The sequence below is a fragment of the Astatotilapia calliptera genome, unplaced genomic scaffold (genome assembly GCF_900246225.1).
Source record: "Astatotilapia calliptera unplaced genomic scaffold, fAstCal1.2 U_scaffold_175, whole genome shotgun sequence".
Lineage (NCBI taxonomy): Eukaryota > Metazoa > Chordata > Actinopteri > Cichliformes > Cichlidae > Astatotilapia > Astatotilapia calliptera.
The window spans coordinates 1-14,161 of record NW_020535702.1 but is presented as its reverse complement, the minus strand read 5'-3'; the positions used below and the strand labels follow the sequence as shown (position 1 = coordinate 14,161).

General features: G+C 41.3%; 1 long non-coding RNA gene across 1 annotated transcript; it reads right to left on the bottom strand.

The window, feature by feature from the left end:
- Positions 1–411: 411 nt before the first annotated feature.
- LOC113017657 (uncharacterized) lies at positions 412–1,117 on the bottom strand. Its single transcript, XR_003271537.1, has 3 exons — positions 887–1,117; positions 731–803; positions 412–625 (listed from the first exon to the last, which is right to left on the bottom strand). It is a non-coding gene; the product is annotated as an uncharacterized LOC113017657 (long non-coding RNA).
- Positions 1,118–14,161: the final 13,044 nt, after the last annotated feature.

Below are 14,161 nucleotides of genomic sequence, written 5' to 3'. Positions count from 1 at the left end.
TCATTCTCCAACTCCTGTATACGTTGGGCCATTGTTTGTTGCTCGCTTCCCTCCATGATGGCGATCGAGACCTGGCTGCTCCTTCGCTCCAATCTTACAAACCTGTCCCTGCTGTCCTTACAAAATAACAAAACAAAATGGCCACTCCCTTGAATCCTGTCGACAACGCCAAAATGTAACCGAGGACAAGGGATGAGTAAACGGGGCAAAGAAATAATTGATCATTTATTTATTACATAAGTTAAACATACAAATTCCCAGTCGTTTCCAGACAGGACTTACAACACATCCTGCTGATATCCCAGCTGCACATGAGACTTACCACACAAACTGTGCGAAATAACACTACAACCCGTCACACCCCGCTTAGTGACACTGCAATCGTGGCACACACTGCAAACAATTCGGTCTCAGCGCAGCTGGGAATCAGTGCTATGTATGGCCTGTGATCTGAGAGATAAAGGGAAGTGGCACAAACAATTAAAATAAAAAACAAAAGAGAGGTTAGTCCGCCCTTACAAAACTTACTCTCAATCAATAACCGCCTCTACGGCTGGACGGACTAACCAAAACAAATTACAAATCAATCAAAAGAACAAAAAAAAGGACAGCAGAGACAGCACAGCTGAAAAACAAACAACATTATCAATTAAAATATTACCCAATAAAATAGCAATTTTATAAAACCATTCAAAATCATGAAACTAAAACAAACACTCAATATACCTACAATATTGATCAGTTTCCCTGCGCGCAGTCGATCTAGGGCTTGATCAATTCTTCTATTAAAATTCGTGGTCACACTAAAAAAGTCCAATGACACATTAAAAAAATAGGCACATGCAATAGCAAAAGATCCAAACAAAAAATGGCAAAAGTCTCTTACCGACAGTATACCCACTCGCACCTGAGTGAATTAATTGCCTCTGGTTTTTCCACAGAAGAGCGCTGACTTCACCCCACACACCCACTACCTTTTCACAGCTCTTCAGCCAATCACCTGGCAGAGAGCAACAAACTGCCAGGTGACACTTGTTACATGTTGTTATCTTTTTTTCCTAACCGTGTAAACAGTGAAAGGTGGCGGATTGGACAGATGCTGGCAGACGTGTAAAAATAACTCAATTGTTTGGTAGTGGCTATGGTGGAGCTTTTCACAGATTCAGTAACATTAGCAAGTGGTGGAGGCCAGCAGGTGGATGAGGGAAAGGGGAGGGGGAGGAGGAGAGTCCCAAAAGCGGCCACCGGTCCAACTGTCAGGTGAAATGAGCTTCAGGTAAGAAGTTATGACCGGTGTTCCAGATCTACTGGCGTTTAGATCAACTGGCGTTGGTCGAACAGATGTGTGGCAGTCTTGCGTTTCAGGAGCTACTACCGACAAACCAGCAAAAAAAATCGCCAAATGTGTCCACCTGTGACACTTGTGAGGTTATCTCAAACACACTCCGTCAAGTCTTGATGCTGTTGAACAACAAATGTATAAAAATGTGGCGAGTTTACCTGGTGATATCCTCATGCGCGACGCGATCGCAAAACAGCAAACAAGTAACACCACGCCGATGTTGTTCACAGGACAGCAAGAGTAAACGATCGGGAGAACCTTGTAGTCGTTATCGTTCCCTCGCACGGTTTATTTCTCCGAATTCAGCGTTTTTGCTTCACAACTAAAGCGAGCAGTTTACTTTGTGCACTAACATGGAGTCGAGTCAACCAGCGCCACCTCTGGCCAAGTGCCACAGCCTACAGCCAGATCAACCTGTGACACACATCTGCACCACGTTTGAATAAGTGTCATGCACATTTGTACCTTTCAATTGTCTCTGTTTGTGCGTCATGCAAATAAACCTTTGAAAAGAATGAAATGATATCATGTATTTATTATCAGCCTACATTTGTACAAAATTCCAAATTATATACACAAAGTCATAGAAATCACCACTCCAATTGGTCATCATGATTTTGATATTCTCTTTTTCCATAACAATGAAATACACCTTGGACAAATATGACACATCAATATTTCATTAGTGTTGTAACATCACATCCTGTAAGCATCGTCTGTCTGTGTCTTCCCTCTGCAAACGAACATTTCAGAGTTGGTTGTTATATACAGTCTGTATAAGTGTGGTTAATCTAATGAACATTTGTAAGGAGACGGCAGTTACTGTGAATGTAACTGCAGGTGATTAGTAATAAACAGTCAGACAAATGACCCTGACAATCTCATTCAATCTTGCAGATTGAATGCACCTTCTGTGGAAAGTGGTACCACACAGTGTTGTGGACAAATGTTGTGGGTGCTAAATAAACAGAAAACATTGATCCCTGTTGTCTTTGCTTACTGATTGTTTTTAGTGTTGACAATCCACATTGCTGGCATTGCATCTGTCAACATGTTTGTGGGCAGATTTGGATGTACCAGGGGTAAAGTGCAGCCACCCCAGCCTCTACTCAATGTGATCATAGCAGCAGGTGCAAGATGTGTCACAAGTTAATCTAGTAGTAGGCTATGGTAGTAGTGGACTGACCTCCATTTGAAACTGCTCCAGCTGCTGTGTGATAGTGGATCTGCTACAAATTGAAGATCATAAGCAAGTTTTGGAAATTAACCCTTGTATTATGTTGAAGAACAAACAATTGACATTGATTTTGTTGCGGGTCATTTTGACCCGTTACTGTGTAAATCCACTCAGAATTATCCAAAAACTGCAATAAAACAATAGCAACTTTATTTTCCATTAGATAAACATGTAGAACACAGACATACAACAGTTAGACTTTCCATAACTATTTTAGGAACAATTTGGTTTTTCATTCTTACAAACACATTTCTTTTGAACTTGCCCAATGTTCTCAGTTTTTCAATGCTCAACATTTTCAATTTTGTCCACATGTTGGACAAAATGTGCTTTCTGCAGATGTACTTCTTGCATTCCTCACAGAAAGTGCTTGTTTTCAAACAGGAATCTTCCTAACTAAGATTTAAAACCAAAAGATTTCTACGTCTCCTCCAGTCTCACAAACAGATGACAAACCAAGCGACACACCTGAGTCACTGACTTTCTTAAATCCACTCACTCTCACTGGCTGTTTATTACTAATCACTGTGTAACTGCTGTGAATTCAAAGTTACTGCCGTCTCCTTACAATGTTCATTAGATTAACCACACTTATACAGACTGTATATAACAACCAACTCTGAAATGTTCGTTTGCAGAGGGAAGACACAGACAGACGATGCTTACAGGATGTGATGTTACAACACTAATGAAATATTGATGTGTCATATTTGTCCAAGGTGTATTTCCATTGTTATGGAAAAAGAGAATATCAAAATCATGATGACCAATTGGAGTGGTGATTTCTATGACTTTGTGTATATAATTTGGAATTTTGTACAAATGTAGGCTGATAATAAATACATGATATCATTTCATTCTTTTCAAAGGTTTATTTGCATGACGCACAAACAGACACAATTGAAAGGTACAAATGTGCATGACACTTATTCAAACGTGGTGCAGATGTGTGTCACCAGTTGATCTGGCTGTAGGCTGTGGCACTTGGCCAGAGGTGGCGCTGGTTGACTCGACTCCATGTTAGTGCACAAAGTAAACTGCTCGCTTTAGTTGTGAAGCAAAAACGCTGAATTCGGAGAAATAAACCGTGCGAGGGGAACGATAACGACGACAAGAGTCTCCCGATCGTTTACTCTTGCTGTCCTGTGAACAACATCGGCGTGGTGTTACTTGTTTGCTGTTTTTGCGATCGCGTCGCGCATGAGGATATCACCAGGTAAACTCGCCACATTTTTATACATTTTGTTGTTCAACAGCATCAAGACTGACGGAGTGTGTTTGAGATAACCTCACAAGTGTCACAGGTGACACATTTGGCGATTTTTTTTGCTGGTTTGTCGGTAGTAGCTCCTGAAACGCAAGACTGCCACACATCTGTTCGACCAACGCCAGTTGATCTAAACGCCAGTAGATCTAGAACACCGGTTGTTCTAGATCTACTGGCGTTTAGATCCTGGAGGTTGACAGACACAATTGAAAGGTACAAATGTGCATGACACGAAATCAAACGTGCTGCAGATGTGTGTCACAAGTTGATCTGGCTGTAGGCTGTGGCACTTGGCCAGGGGTGGCGCTGGTTGACTCGAGTCCATGTTAGTGCACAAAGTAAACTGCACGCTTTAGTTGTGAAGCAAAAACGCTGAAACCGGAGAAATAAACTGTGCTCTCTCTCTCTCTCTCGCTCTCTCTCTTTCTCTCTCTCTCAGTGCTCACATCTCTGAGCATCTCCTCTGACACTGTAAGCTTGGTTACCTTGAATTTGGGCACAATCTCCATCTTCAGCTCAGTAGATGCATCTGTGATTGGTGCTGGCCGGGCATCATCTAAGTTCAGATCCACTCTTCTTCCAGGGTCGGCTCATTATCTCCATGCTGCTCACTTTTGAGCCCACTGTGTCCTGGACTGGGACAAAAAAATTGGCCCTGGCAAGTTTGGCCCAGGTGACCCACCATGATCGGTCACCCAGGTTAAATATGTGCACATGAAGCAATGATAACACTGAGTAGTGCATGCAAAAAAACAGGGAAATCGAACAATTAGTCATATAATTACATTATTTTCTGTTTAAAAGATGCATTACTTAGCAGGACTTGGGTAAGTAAAATAGGTCTTTGTGTCTCTCTCCTTCACTTCTACCCCAACAATCTGGCCCAACTACAGACAGGGGTGATGGCAGTTAATTTTGTTAGCTAGTGCTAACCTACGTGGAACCTCCAGGGTTTGTTAGAGTTGTTGGTGGTGAAGAGAAAATCTCCGTCCCGGTTTCCCTCCAAGGCACGAGCACTGATAAGCAGAGTTCTGTCCTTTCTTTATTAGATTCCTAATTATTCAAAGTAACACTCAAGTATGCCGTTCAGCTGGGTTAGTTACAGCGCCGGGAGTAGCTTGGGAGAACAAGGAACACAGACTGCTTCAGGTTGCCTTCCCAAATCAACTCAAAGGTTTATTCAGTACAAAACAGCTTATATAGAGGAAAAAAAGGTTCGTGTGTCAGCAGGTTCTCAGTTCAAACCGGTACAGACCAAATAAGGAAACGTCTTCCTGCCTTGTGAGCAAAGAAGTATCCTTTGTGTAGTTTATCAGTTCAGCTACAATTTATGATCATCCCAGCAAAATACACTCCTAGACATAGAATACAGAGTTCTTTCATTAGTGAATTCTGAAACAAACCACCTGGCCTTTAACGAGCCTTTTTCTAAGAGATAAAGAAGGGAGGATGGGAGTAAGGAAGTGGTCTCGTCTCTGTGGTATTTTCGACCTTGGGGTACCAGCCTGTGATTCTTACACATCAATTCTTGGGTCACAGAGAAAGAGAAAAACAACTAGTAAATGGGCCTTATTGAGTAACTCTTTTCTGTATAAAGCAATATCCTGTAAATGCTACCGTGGTATCAAAATATCACAACAGTTCCCTCCTTTTATCATGAAATGATAACATAGTATAAAGACAGAATGTAATAACATAATATAAAGACAAATCATAAATGTAAGACAAATCATAACTGTAACTGGTCCTTTGAGCAAGCTTAATATCAAAAATTCCGAGAGCGTATACATGGTATCACACAACAGACAATAATCATCAAAAACAAATAATACATGCTGCAACGGTTACAAAGGCTACAATTAGTTTCTTCCATTTTCCAAACGTGTCCTGTAGCCACTTATGTAGCCACTGACCGTGGCCTGTATTGGCAATTAGTTCTATCTTCAATGCTTCAAGTCTATTCATAGCTTGTGTGAATGAACGTTAGGGGCGGTGTTATTGGGAATGAAAGTACAGCATACATCAACGGTTACTAGACCACAGGTACCGGTCCAATTAACAGGTAAAGCTAATCTAAGGGTATTATTGCACAACCAATAAGCGTTAGGGATTGCTCTAGTTAGGCGCGTGACCATGTGTGATTTAACTAACTCCCCCCAGTCAGTGTCATTTAATACACCGTCTGGGGGAACAATGATCGATTCTCAGCTCAAACTTGAACTGTGTGTGTGTTCCTCCAGATATGATAAAACTTCAGCCACAGAGACAGCTAGCCATGTCTCATTACAGCGTGCACCTGGGGAGTCAGAGAAAATGTATAGTTATCCTTTGTATAATCTATGTGTGTGTCTGGGCCAGTTAACTTTAGTCTGCGCAGACATATCATACTAGTATTAAAATGGAGAGGGATCTGTCCTAAGGGCAGTGAGGGCTTTAACCTATTCTTAGGGCGTTTCATTGGGGCGCAGGTCCCTGCGGTGTCATTAGATAACTTCAATAATTCGCCTAATGGAGTCTCAGGGTTAGTTGGTGTGTGTGTGTGTCTAAGTAGGCAGTCGAGAGGGCTCAGAGTCAACTGTAAAGTGTCTTTAAGGAGAGCATTATCTCCGCCGATTTTCTCTAGTCCCTCAGTGAGGGGGGAAACCGGATATGGGGTATCCTACTATTACCTGTTCTGGATTAGCCTTTGAACAGACATAACAGTTACTGTTTCCTAAATCACGAGCGGCTGTTCTGGGCATTTTCGTACCAGGAGTTGACTCCTGCTCTAGAAGGCGCATAAAATGGTTTATTAGTGGCGTCTATGTTGTCATTTACTGATTTTAGGGAGCGTGAGGAGTGCATTAAGTAGGTGTCTTGCAAAATAGAGCATGAGGTATCGTCAGCAAAATATGACCTGCAGAAATATGAACATGGTTGCAGTTTTCAATACAAAATAGCAAAGAAAAATCCTAAGGTTAATGCGATAGATATGATAGATAACCTAAATATATAAGAAAAACAGTTCTTCAGTCGTCTTCTGGCCTGGTCCCAGGTTCGAGAGACACAGAATAAGCGTCGTATGATGACAATGGGCATTTCATTTTCTCCATTATCAGGATGGAATGAGTCTAGCTTTATCAGGTTAGACATCATGTGGTACTTCCGGCTTTCTGTTCCTGCTGGATGTTTGAGTACCTTGTTGTTGTTCTTTCAGGCGTTGTGTGTTAATCAGTGATTGTGTGTGTGTATGTACATTGGATCCTGGCGCTGGCTCGCCGGAGATGTCGTCTACCCGTGTGTTTATTTTGCTCTGGTTCCGGGCGTTGGGCCCGCCGAGATGTCATCTGCTTGATCCGACGCCTGAGATGGTCCGATTGGGCTGGTCTTAACCCTGCTGGCATGAATCCACTGAGGTTGTCCGTCTGTGAGGATGCTGGTTCTTCGTCACTGCCAGTACAGTCTGGGGCTGGAACACGCGCGGCCTCCCAGAGTGTCCTTGGTTTTAGCGGCTTCACCAACACGCATCTCCTTGTCTCCACTGGTGGAACTGTGGAGGGGAAAGGCTGAGAGAGACAAACTTTCTGATAGTTATTATTCAGTGTTTCTACCAGATTGTAGACATAGTCGGACAATGCAGTGTCTACATCACCTTCCATAGCGGTGCCCCTCTGGAAGCTGACTATGGTGTTGGAAATGGTCTTCCCATGATTATTTCAAATGGAGATAATTTGGTTGCTGCGGATGGAGTCATTCTAATCTCGCAGAGGATTTGAGGAAGTAATTTGACCCAGGTCATTCCTGTTTCTATCATTGCTTTAGTCAGGCGATTTTTTTATGGTCCTATTCATTCTTTCTACAACTCCTGAACTCTGAGGGTGGTATGGCACATGATATTTCCAGTCTATTCCTAGGGTTTTGGCACACTTTTGAATTACTTCTGATGTAAATGAGGGTCCTCTATCACTGTTAATCTGGTGAGGTATTCCAAATCTGGGTATTATTTCATTGCACAACTTTTGACAGACTACTTGTGCAGTTTCTTTTGAGGTTGGATAAGCTTCTACCCATTTACTAAATTGATCCACTATTACCAGTAAGTACTTGATGCTTCCTTGTGCTGGCATATGTGTAAAATCAATTTGTAATGTATGGAAATGGAAAATCTGGTTGTGGTAAATGCTGATGTTTTGCTTTTGATTTTCCTACATTAGTTCGCGCACATGTTAGACAGGTTGCTAATATGCTTTTTACTGCATGCAATGTTTTTCAATTACAAATCTTGATTTTATTTGCCCCTATTACCCCTCTTTGTCTGACATGAAAATGTCGGACAAGGGACTGGCAGTAGGGAAGATGGGAGGGCAATGAAACCCTCAAGATTTTGTATAGGCCATCCTTGTCATCTAAGGTACAGTCATTTATTCTCCCAATAGGTGTAATCAGATGCAGAGGCTTGCTCTTGTATGAATTTTAAATCAACATTTGTGTCTAAATAGTCTGGGAGTGTAACAAGTGGCAGCTGTAGGGGCACAGATAATACGTCCTGCGGAGGTGGGAGCTGCGATGCAGCTGCAGCCTTGGCCGTCACGTCTGCTAAAGCATTACCTGTTGCTTCGTCTGTGTCAGCTGTACTGTGTCCTTTCGTTTTTACAACTGCAACGGCCGATGGTAACTGTATAGCCTGCAAAAATCTTTGCACAAGATCAGAATTAGCAATCGGTTTTCCATCAGCAGATCTAAATCCTCTTTGTCTCCACAATGTGCCAAAGTCATGTACAACGCCAAATGCATAACGGCTGTCTGTGTAAATTGTCACACGCCTATCCACATGGAGCTCACAGGCGCGTATTAAAGCCATGAGCCTCTGCTTTTTGTGCTGAGTGCCAATATAAGGTATAAGGTAGATCTATGTGTCGACATGGTTTAGTTATCGTAACCTATGTCTGAGCTATGTGCATGTTGTTGAAAGTGTGAAGAGGAAACAAAGTGTGGCTTGTTGTATTTGTACACGTTTTTTTTGTTTGTTTTTTTTGGCACAGTGTGTGACGTGGAATACCAGAAAAAACGATGTTGAGTTCATTCTCTGCTGAGGCGTCAGCTGACACAGAGTCTGTTCCTTCTCCATCATGTCGATGCCAAAGGGCAGCAGAAAACATAAGCTGTTATCAGTGTCAGCAAACATTTCACACTTTGTGTTAAATTAAATACACAAATTCATTTTTGCTCTGGGTGTCTGCGGCTGCTGGAAAACTGAGCTAAATTTGCACCTCTAGCTTGTCCAACAGTGCCATAAAGCGTTTTAATGAATACTAGGATAGATTCATCAGGCTTCTGTTTACACATAGTTACTGCCATTTAAGTCAATTTTGTCTCTGGACATTGTTAGCAGGAATTTCTTTAGATTCTTAAAGAATCGGTGATTTTGTCTTATTTACCCACAAAAACTCTGGCAGTTGTGGTGCTTTATCATGCTTTGGGTCTAATTCACCTATCTCTCTTATGAGTTGTGACTCGCGTTACTCCAGGAATGCATTGACACAATATGTACCTGTAATCCGGACCACCCAAATGGGTGATATTCTGGTACTTCTCTGTAGTGCAGAGACAAAGGCTGTAGGATTTTTAAGAGGATCGGGAAGCTCTTTAATAGTTGTCACTAATTCTGAGATTTTAGGGGGCTGAATACAACACTGATCTCCTATTATCATAAAGGGGTAAGTGTCATTGACGTCACTAGATTTTGGTTCTGTTTGTTTACTACCGCGAGTGTTGGGCGTAAGGACCTTTGTCATCCTGGCTTTGTTTTTTCCTTTTTTTCTTTTAGATAAGTCTTTATTAAAGTTCGGGTAACAGGTATTTCTTTAGCTACCTCTCAACCTCTAGCTACGATATCGTGGCGTTTCATGTGGGTGTCTATCGTGGACACTGCCTGATGCAAAGTTTTTCTTCATAGTCGTCTGAATTTTTTCTCATAAGTTCCTCACATTCTTCTTTCAAAGTTTTTTCTCTTTTTCTATGTTCTGCCTAATTCTTCCTTGCGGCGTATATATTGTTTTTCTGATCTTGTTTCAATTAGGTGTCTAAGATCCGTTGCATATGATTCAGGTTTTTCGTCGCTTCTTTTGAGGCTGGTTGGATCAGAATGCTGACATTGTTTACGTGCAGCTGCTACAGCGACTATTAATTCGGTCTTCATCGTAATGAGGTGGGGCTGTGGGCTGAACGGCTGAACGGCTGAACATGCAAGACTAGCTTTTCCTGCGGTAGCATTTATTTTCCTATGCCAGAGCCTGCACTAGTTTTATTTGATGTTAAAGCATCTACACCTGGTTCCGGTCCCTTTTTCCATAGTGGTAACATTTGATGTATCACGTCGCGGCATTCTATCATATTTTTCTACAGGACTTTTTAAGCAGACTACTTTTCTTATCACAAATGGACTATTCACATTTCTACTGACCTGTTTTCTGGCGATAAATCGTTCGGGATAGGGCTCCGAAAAGAAATTAGAATGCATTGTACTTACAGTCCGTAAGTTGTAAACAAAGTCAGTCACGTAAAGTACTTCCGCATGTTCTGGTTACGTAATCATGGAAGTCTTCACCGATTCGCGGACGTGAGTTGCACGTGACCGGAAGTGGGAGGCGTCCTGAGCCGTTATTTGAAACTTTATTTTTTTTGTTTTACAGTTAATTTCGATTTTTTTATCGGACCTGTCTGTGGTCTTTGAATTATTCTGACCCATGTTCAGTGATTTCCAGAGGGTTTACACGCTTGAAGGATTTATGTTAGTATTTCGCTGCGGCACAGCTGAGGTTACTTTAAATTTATTGCTAGCAATTTTTGTTTGGGTGAGCAACTCTCACTTAACGAGCAACTTCTCGCAAAACAACAGGCAACTTCCTGTGTCTTTCTGCTTTTAATTTACTGCTTTTAACCCTTGTATGGTAATCGGGTCTGTGAGACCCGTGTTCAGTTTTCTTTTCTTTCATTTTTTTTTTTTTTTTTTAAAGAAAAATTAAACAATTAATTATTCTTTCACGTGTAAATGTGTTGTGTCTTTCCACTTGATTATAACTGATTTATTTATAACATTTTATATAAAAGAAAAACGAGAAGCACATTAATTCATAGTAATTTAACATAAAATTGTTTGATAGTGTTAATTTGGAAAGCCACAACTCTAGCGGGTCCACCAACACCACACAAGGGTTAATTTACTTTATTCGGGGACTGAGGAAGTCGTCAGTGTATCTCTCTGGATCACTAAGTGAAACTTCGTCAGCATATCCCGTTTTTTTTTATGGATCGATCACTGAGAGAGGTATAATACGGTCTTTATATAAATATGAAAGACGCATATTTACCTTCTGTCAGCCAATCCCACTTCTTGACACCAAATTGAAGAGAAAATCTCCGTCCCGGTTTCCCTCCAAGGCACGAGCACCGATAAGCAGAGTTCTGTCCTTTCTTTATTAGATTCCTAATTATTCAAAGTAACACTCAAGTATGCCGTTCAGCTGGGTTAGTTACAGCGCCGGGAGTAGCTTGGGAGAACAAGGAAACACAGACTGCTTCAGGTTGCCTTCCCAAATCAACTCAAAGGTTTATTCAGTACAAAACAGCTTATATAGAGGAAAAAAGGTTCGTGTGTCAGCAGGTTCTCAGTTCAAACCGGTACAGACCAAATAAGGAAACGTCTTCCTGACTTCTGAGCAAAGAAGTATCCTTTGTGTAGTTTATCAGTTCAGCTACAATTTATGATCATTCCAGCAAAATACACTCCTAGACATAGAATACAGAGTTCTTTCATTAGTGAATTCTGAAACAAACCACCTGGCCTTTAACGAGCCTTTTTCTAAGAGATAAAGAAAAAGGGAGGATGGGAGTAAGGAAGTGGTCTCGTCTCTGTGGTATTTTCGACCTTGGGGTACCAGCCTGTGATTCTTACACATCAATTCTTGGGTCACAGAGAAAGAGAAAAACAACTAGTAAATGGGCCTTATTGAGTAACTCTTTTCTGTATAAAGCAATATCCTGTAAATGCTACCGTGGTATCAAAATATCACAACAGGTGGTACTGCTGGTGACGGTGCAGCAGCCCTGACTATTAACGTGACACATCTGAATAATTATATTATATTTATTCAGACTATAAGGAAAAGAAATTGACCCATCGGGCCAGATTACCAGTCCAGCCCTGATCCCACTGAGCTGTGGGCTCTGGATCTCCAGTCTCAATAGCAGCTGTGTTCTGCTGATGTTGCGCTGAGTTGCTGGATGCTGTCAGAGTGGATTTTACTCATCCATAGGTCTCTCATGCATAACATATAATTTTATTTCGTTTTTTAACTCTTTCAGGGTCTGTTTGTGTTTTAGTCCCAGTTCTCAGAGCGAGTGATTCAATGAGTGAAGAGACCTGGTAGGATTAATATGACTACAAAGACGAACACTAGGCTCCATTTCCATTTCCTGAGGTTTTCTACAGACAGAGTTAAAACACTGTGTGGCCCATTAACATGAGGCTGTTACTGATTGCGGTGTGCAGGTTCAAACTGGCAGGAAATTTTTGAGAGCTCAGCTGGTGAAAACACAGCTTGGATGTGTTTCAAAGGGACAGAGTTATATTCACTTTTATCTCTTTATATGAATTTTTTATGCACTTGCCACACTTTAATAGAAATATCATCCCTGAAGAACTGCAAGACCAAAATGCTCATGAGACACTTGAACCGAGAGGCAACATCTTCTACTCTCTGAAACTCTGCTTGTTTAGCGTGTAGTCAAAAGTCAGTCTAGGAATGTGCCTCTACTTCACGTGCAGTCGTTTGTGTAAAGATACCGCATCAAGCGGATGCAGTCATATTAGCAGAAGTCCATTTCCTGAGAGAGAGAGAGAGTTCACTTTAATGGACCTCGCCCTCTGTGTTCTGTCAGTGATGCAGCACTTTGTTCAGTGAGCGTCTTACTGAGCAGTTAGCAGCATTTGAAATTATGTTTAACAAGCAAAGTAAAAACCTGCTGCTGAAAAGAGGAAGCAGAGCAGAGAGCAGGACGAGGACTTTGGATTTGAGCCGTGCTGTCAGAGACTCTGCTGAGTGCCCAAAAGATGAAAATTAGATATTTGAGCAGTTTGTGTTTTTGAAGCTGTTGATGTTATTGATTATTGCTGTATGATTAGAGCGTGTCTGTGTGCTAACAAAAATAGCTGCCCTGAACGCCTGGCATAAACTCTCATAGAAAACTGTTACAGCTGAGATACTGGGACTCAGTATTTGTGAGACTGAAGAGGATGAATAATACAGGGAACACAAAAAGAATCATTTTTCAGTGTCATCAAATACACAGATGTGGACCCTTCAATTAAAAAGAAAGAAAGAAACTTTAAACTGACAATAAACATTTACTGAAAATTGACTCATGAAAACCAGACACTGCTTTTGAATTGTGGTTCAGCAGAATGATTAAAAAAATGAAATTGTTCTGGACAAAAATGGTCCCCTTAATTACTTTACTACACAACCTTCGGAGGCGATCATTGTAATGAAGCGAGTTTTGTAACTGTTAGTGAGACGTCTGCACTCGTCGACGCTTCTCAGGAGAAAACTGCTTCAACTGTCTGTGGTTTGAAGGGTGCCTTTTGGAGACAACATTTCACTCCAGGATGCCTTGATACTCTTGAGATTTCAAGACCCGCTGTGCCAGATGCACCAAAGCAAGCCCAAGAACATAACCGAGGCTCCTCCATGTTTCAGAGCAGGTGCTGTGTTATTTTCTTTATAAGCTTCATTTTTGCATCTGAGCTGATGTGACATTGTAGAAAATGACTAAATGGCAAATTCCATTCATGCTTTTTCTGATTTGATTTTAACACTGGTGTCCTCCTCGGTCGTCTTCCATTAAGTCCACTTTAGCTCAAACAGTAACAGCTGGTGTGATTTGACACTTTAGTGCACCTCTAATCTCTTATGTCTTGAAACTTAGTGATGAACTTTGTCATCAGATTTCCTCTTACGTTCAGGGTGGCTACAGTCTTGTGGGCATAACAACTTAATACAGTACATTGTACTGTAGTCACAGGAATTGTTTGGAGACAGTCTTATAGCTTTTACCTTTAACATGCTTGTCTTTAATTGTCTGTCTCATCACCTGAGACAGCTTTGTCCTTATCTCACTTTTACCTTTTAAATAGGCAGACTGATTACAAGTTAGTAATATATCTGTGACAATAATTACAGGACACACCTCGGTTTAAGGTCCCTATAGTCATCTTATTTTTACTCTTTTCTAGAGGTACCATCATTTTTGTCCAGACCAGTTTAATCAGTTTGTT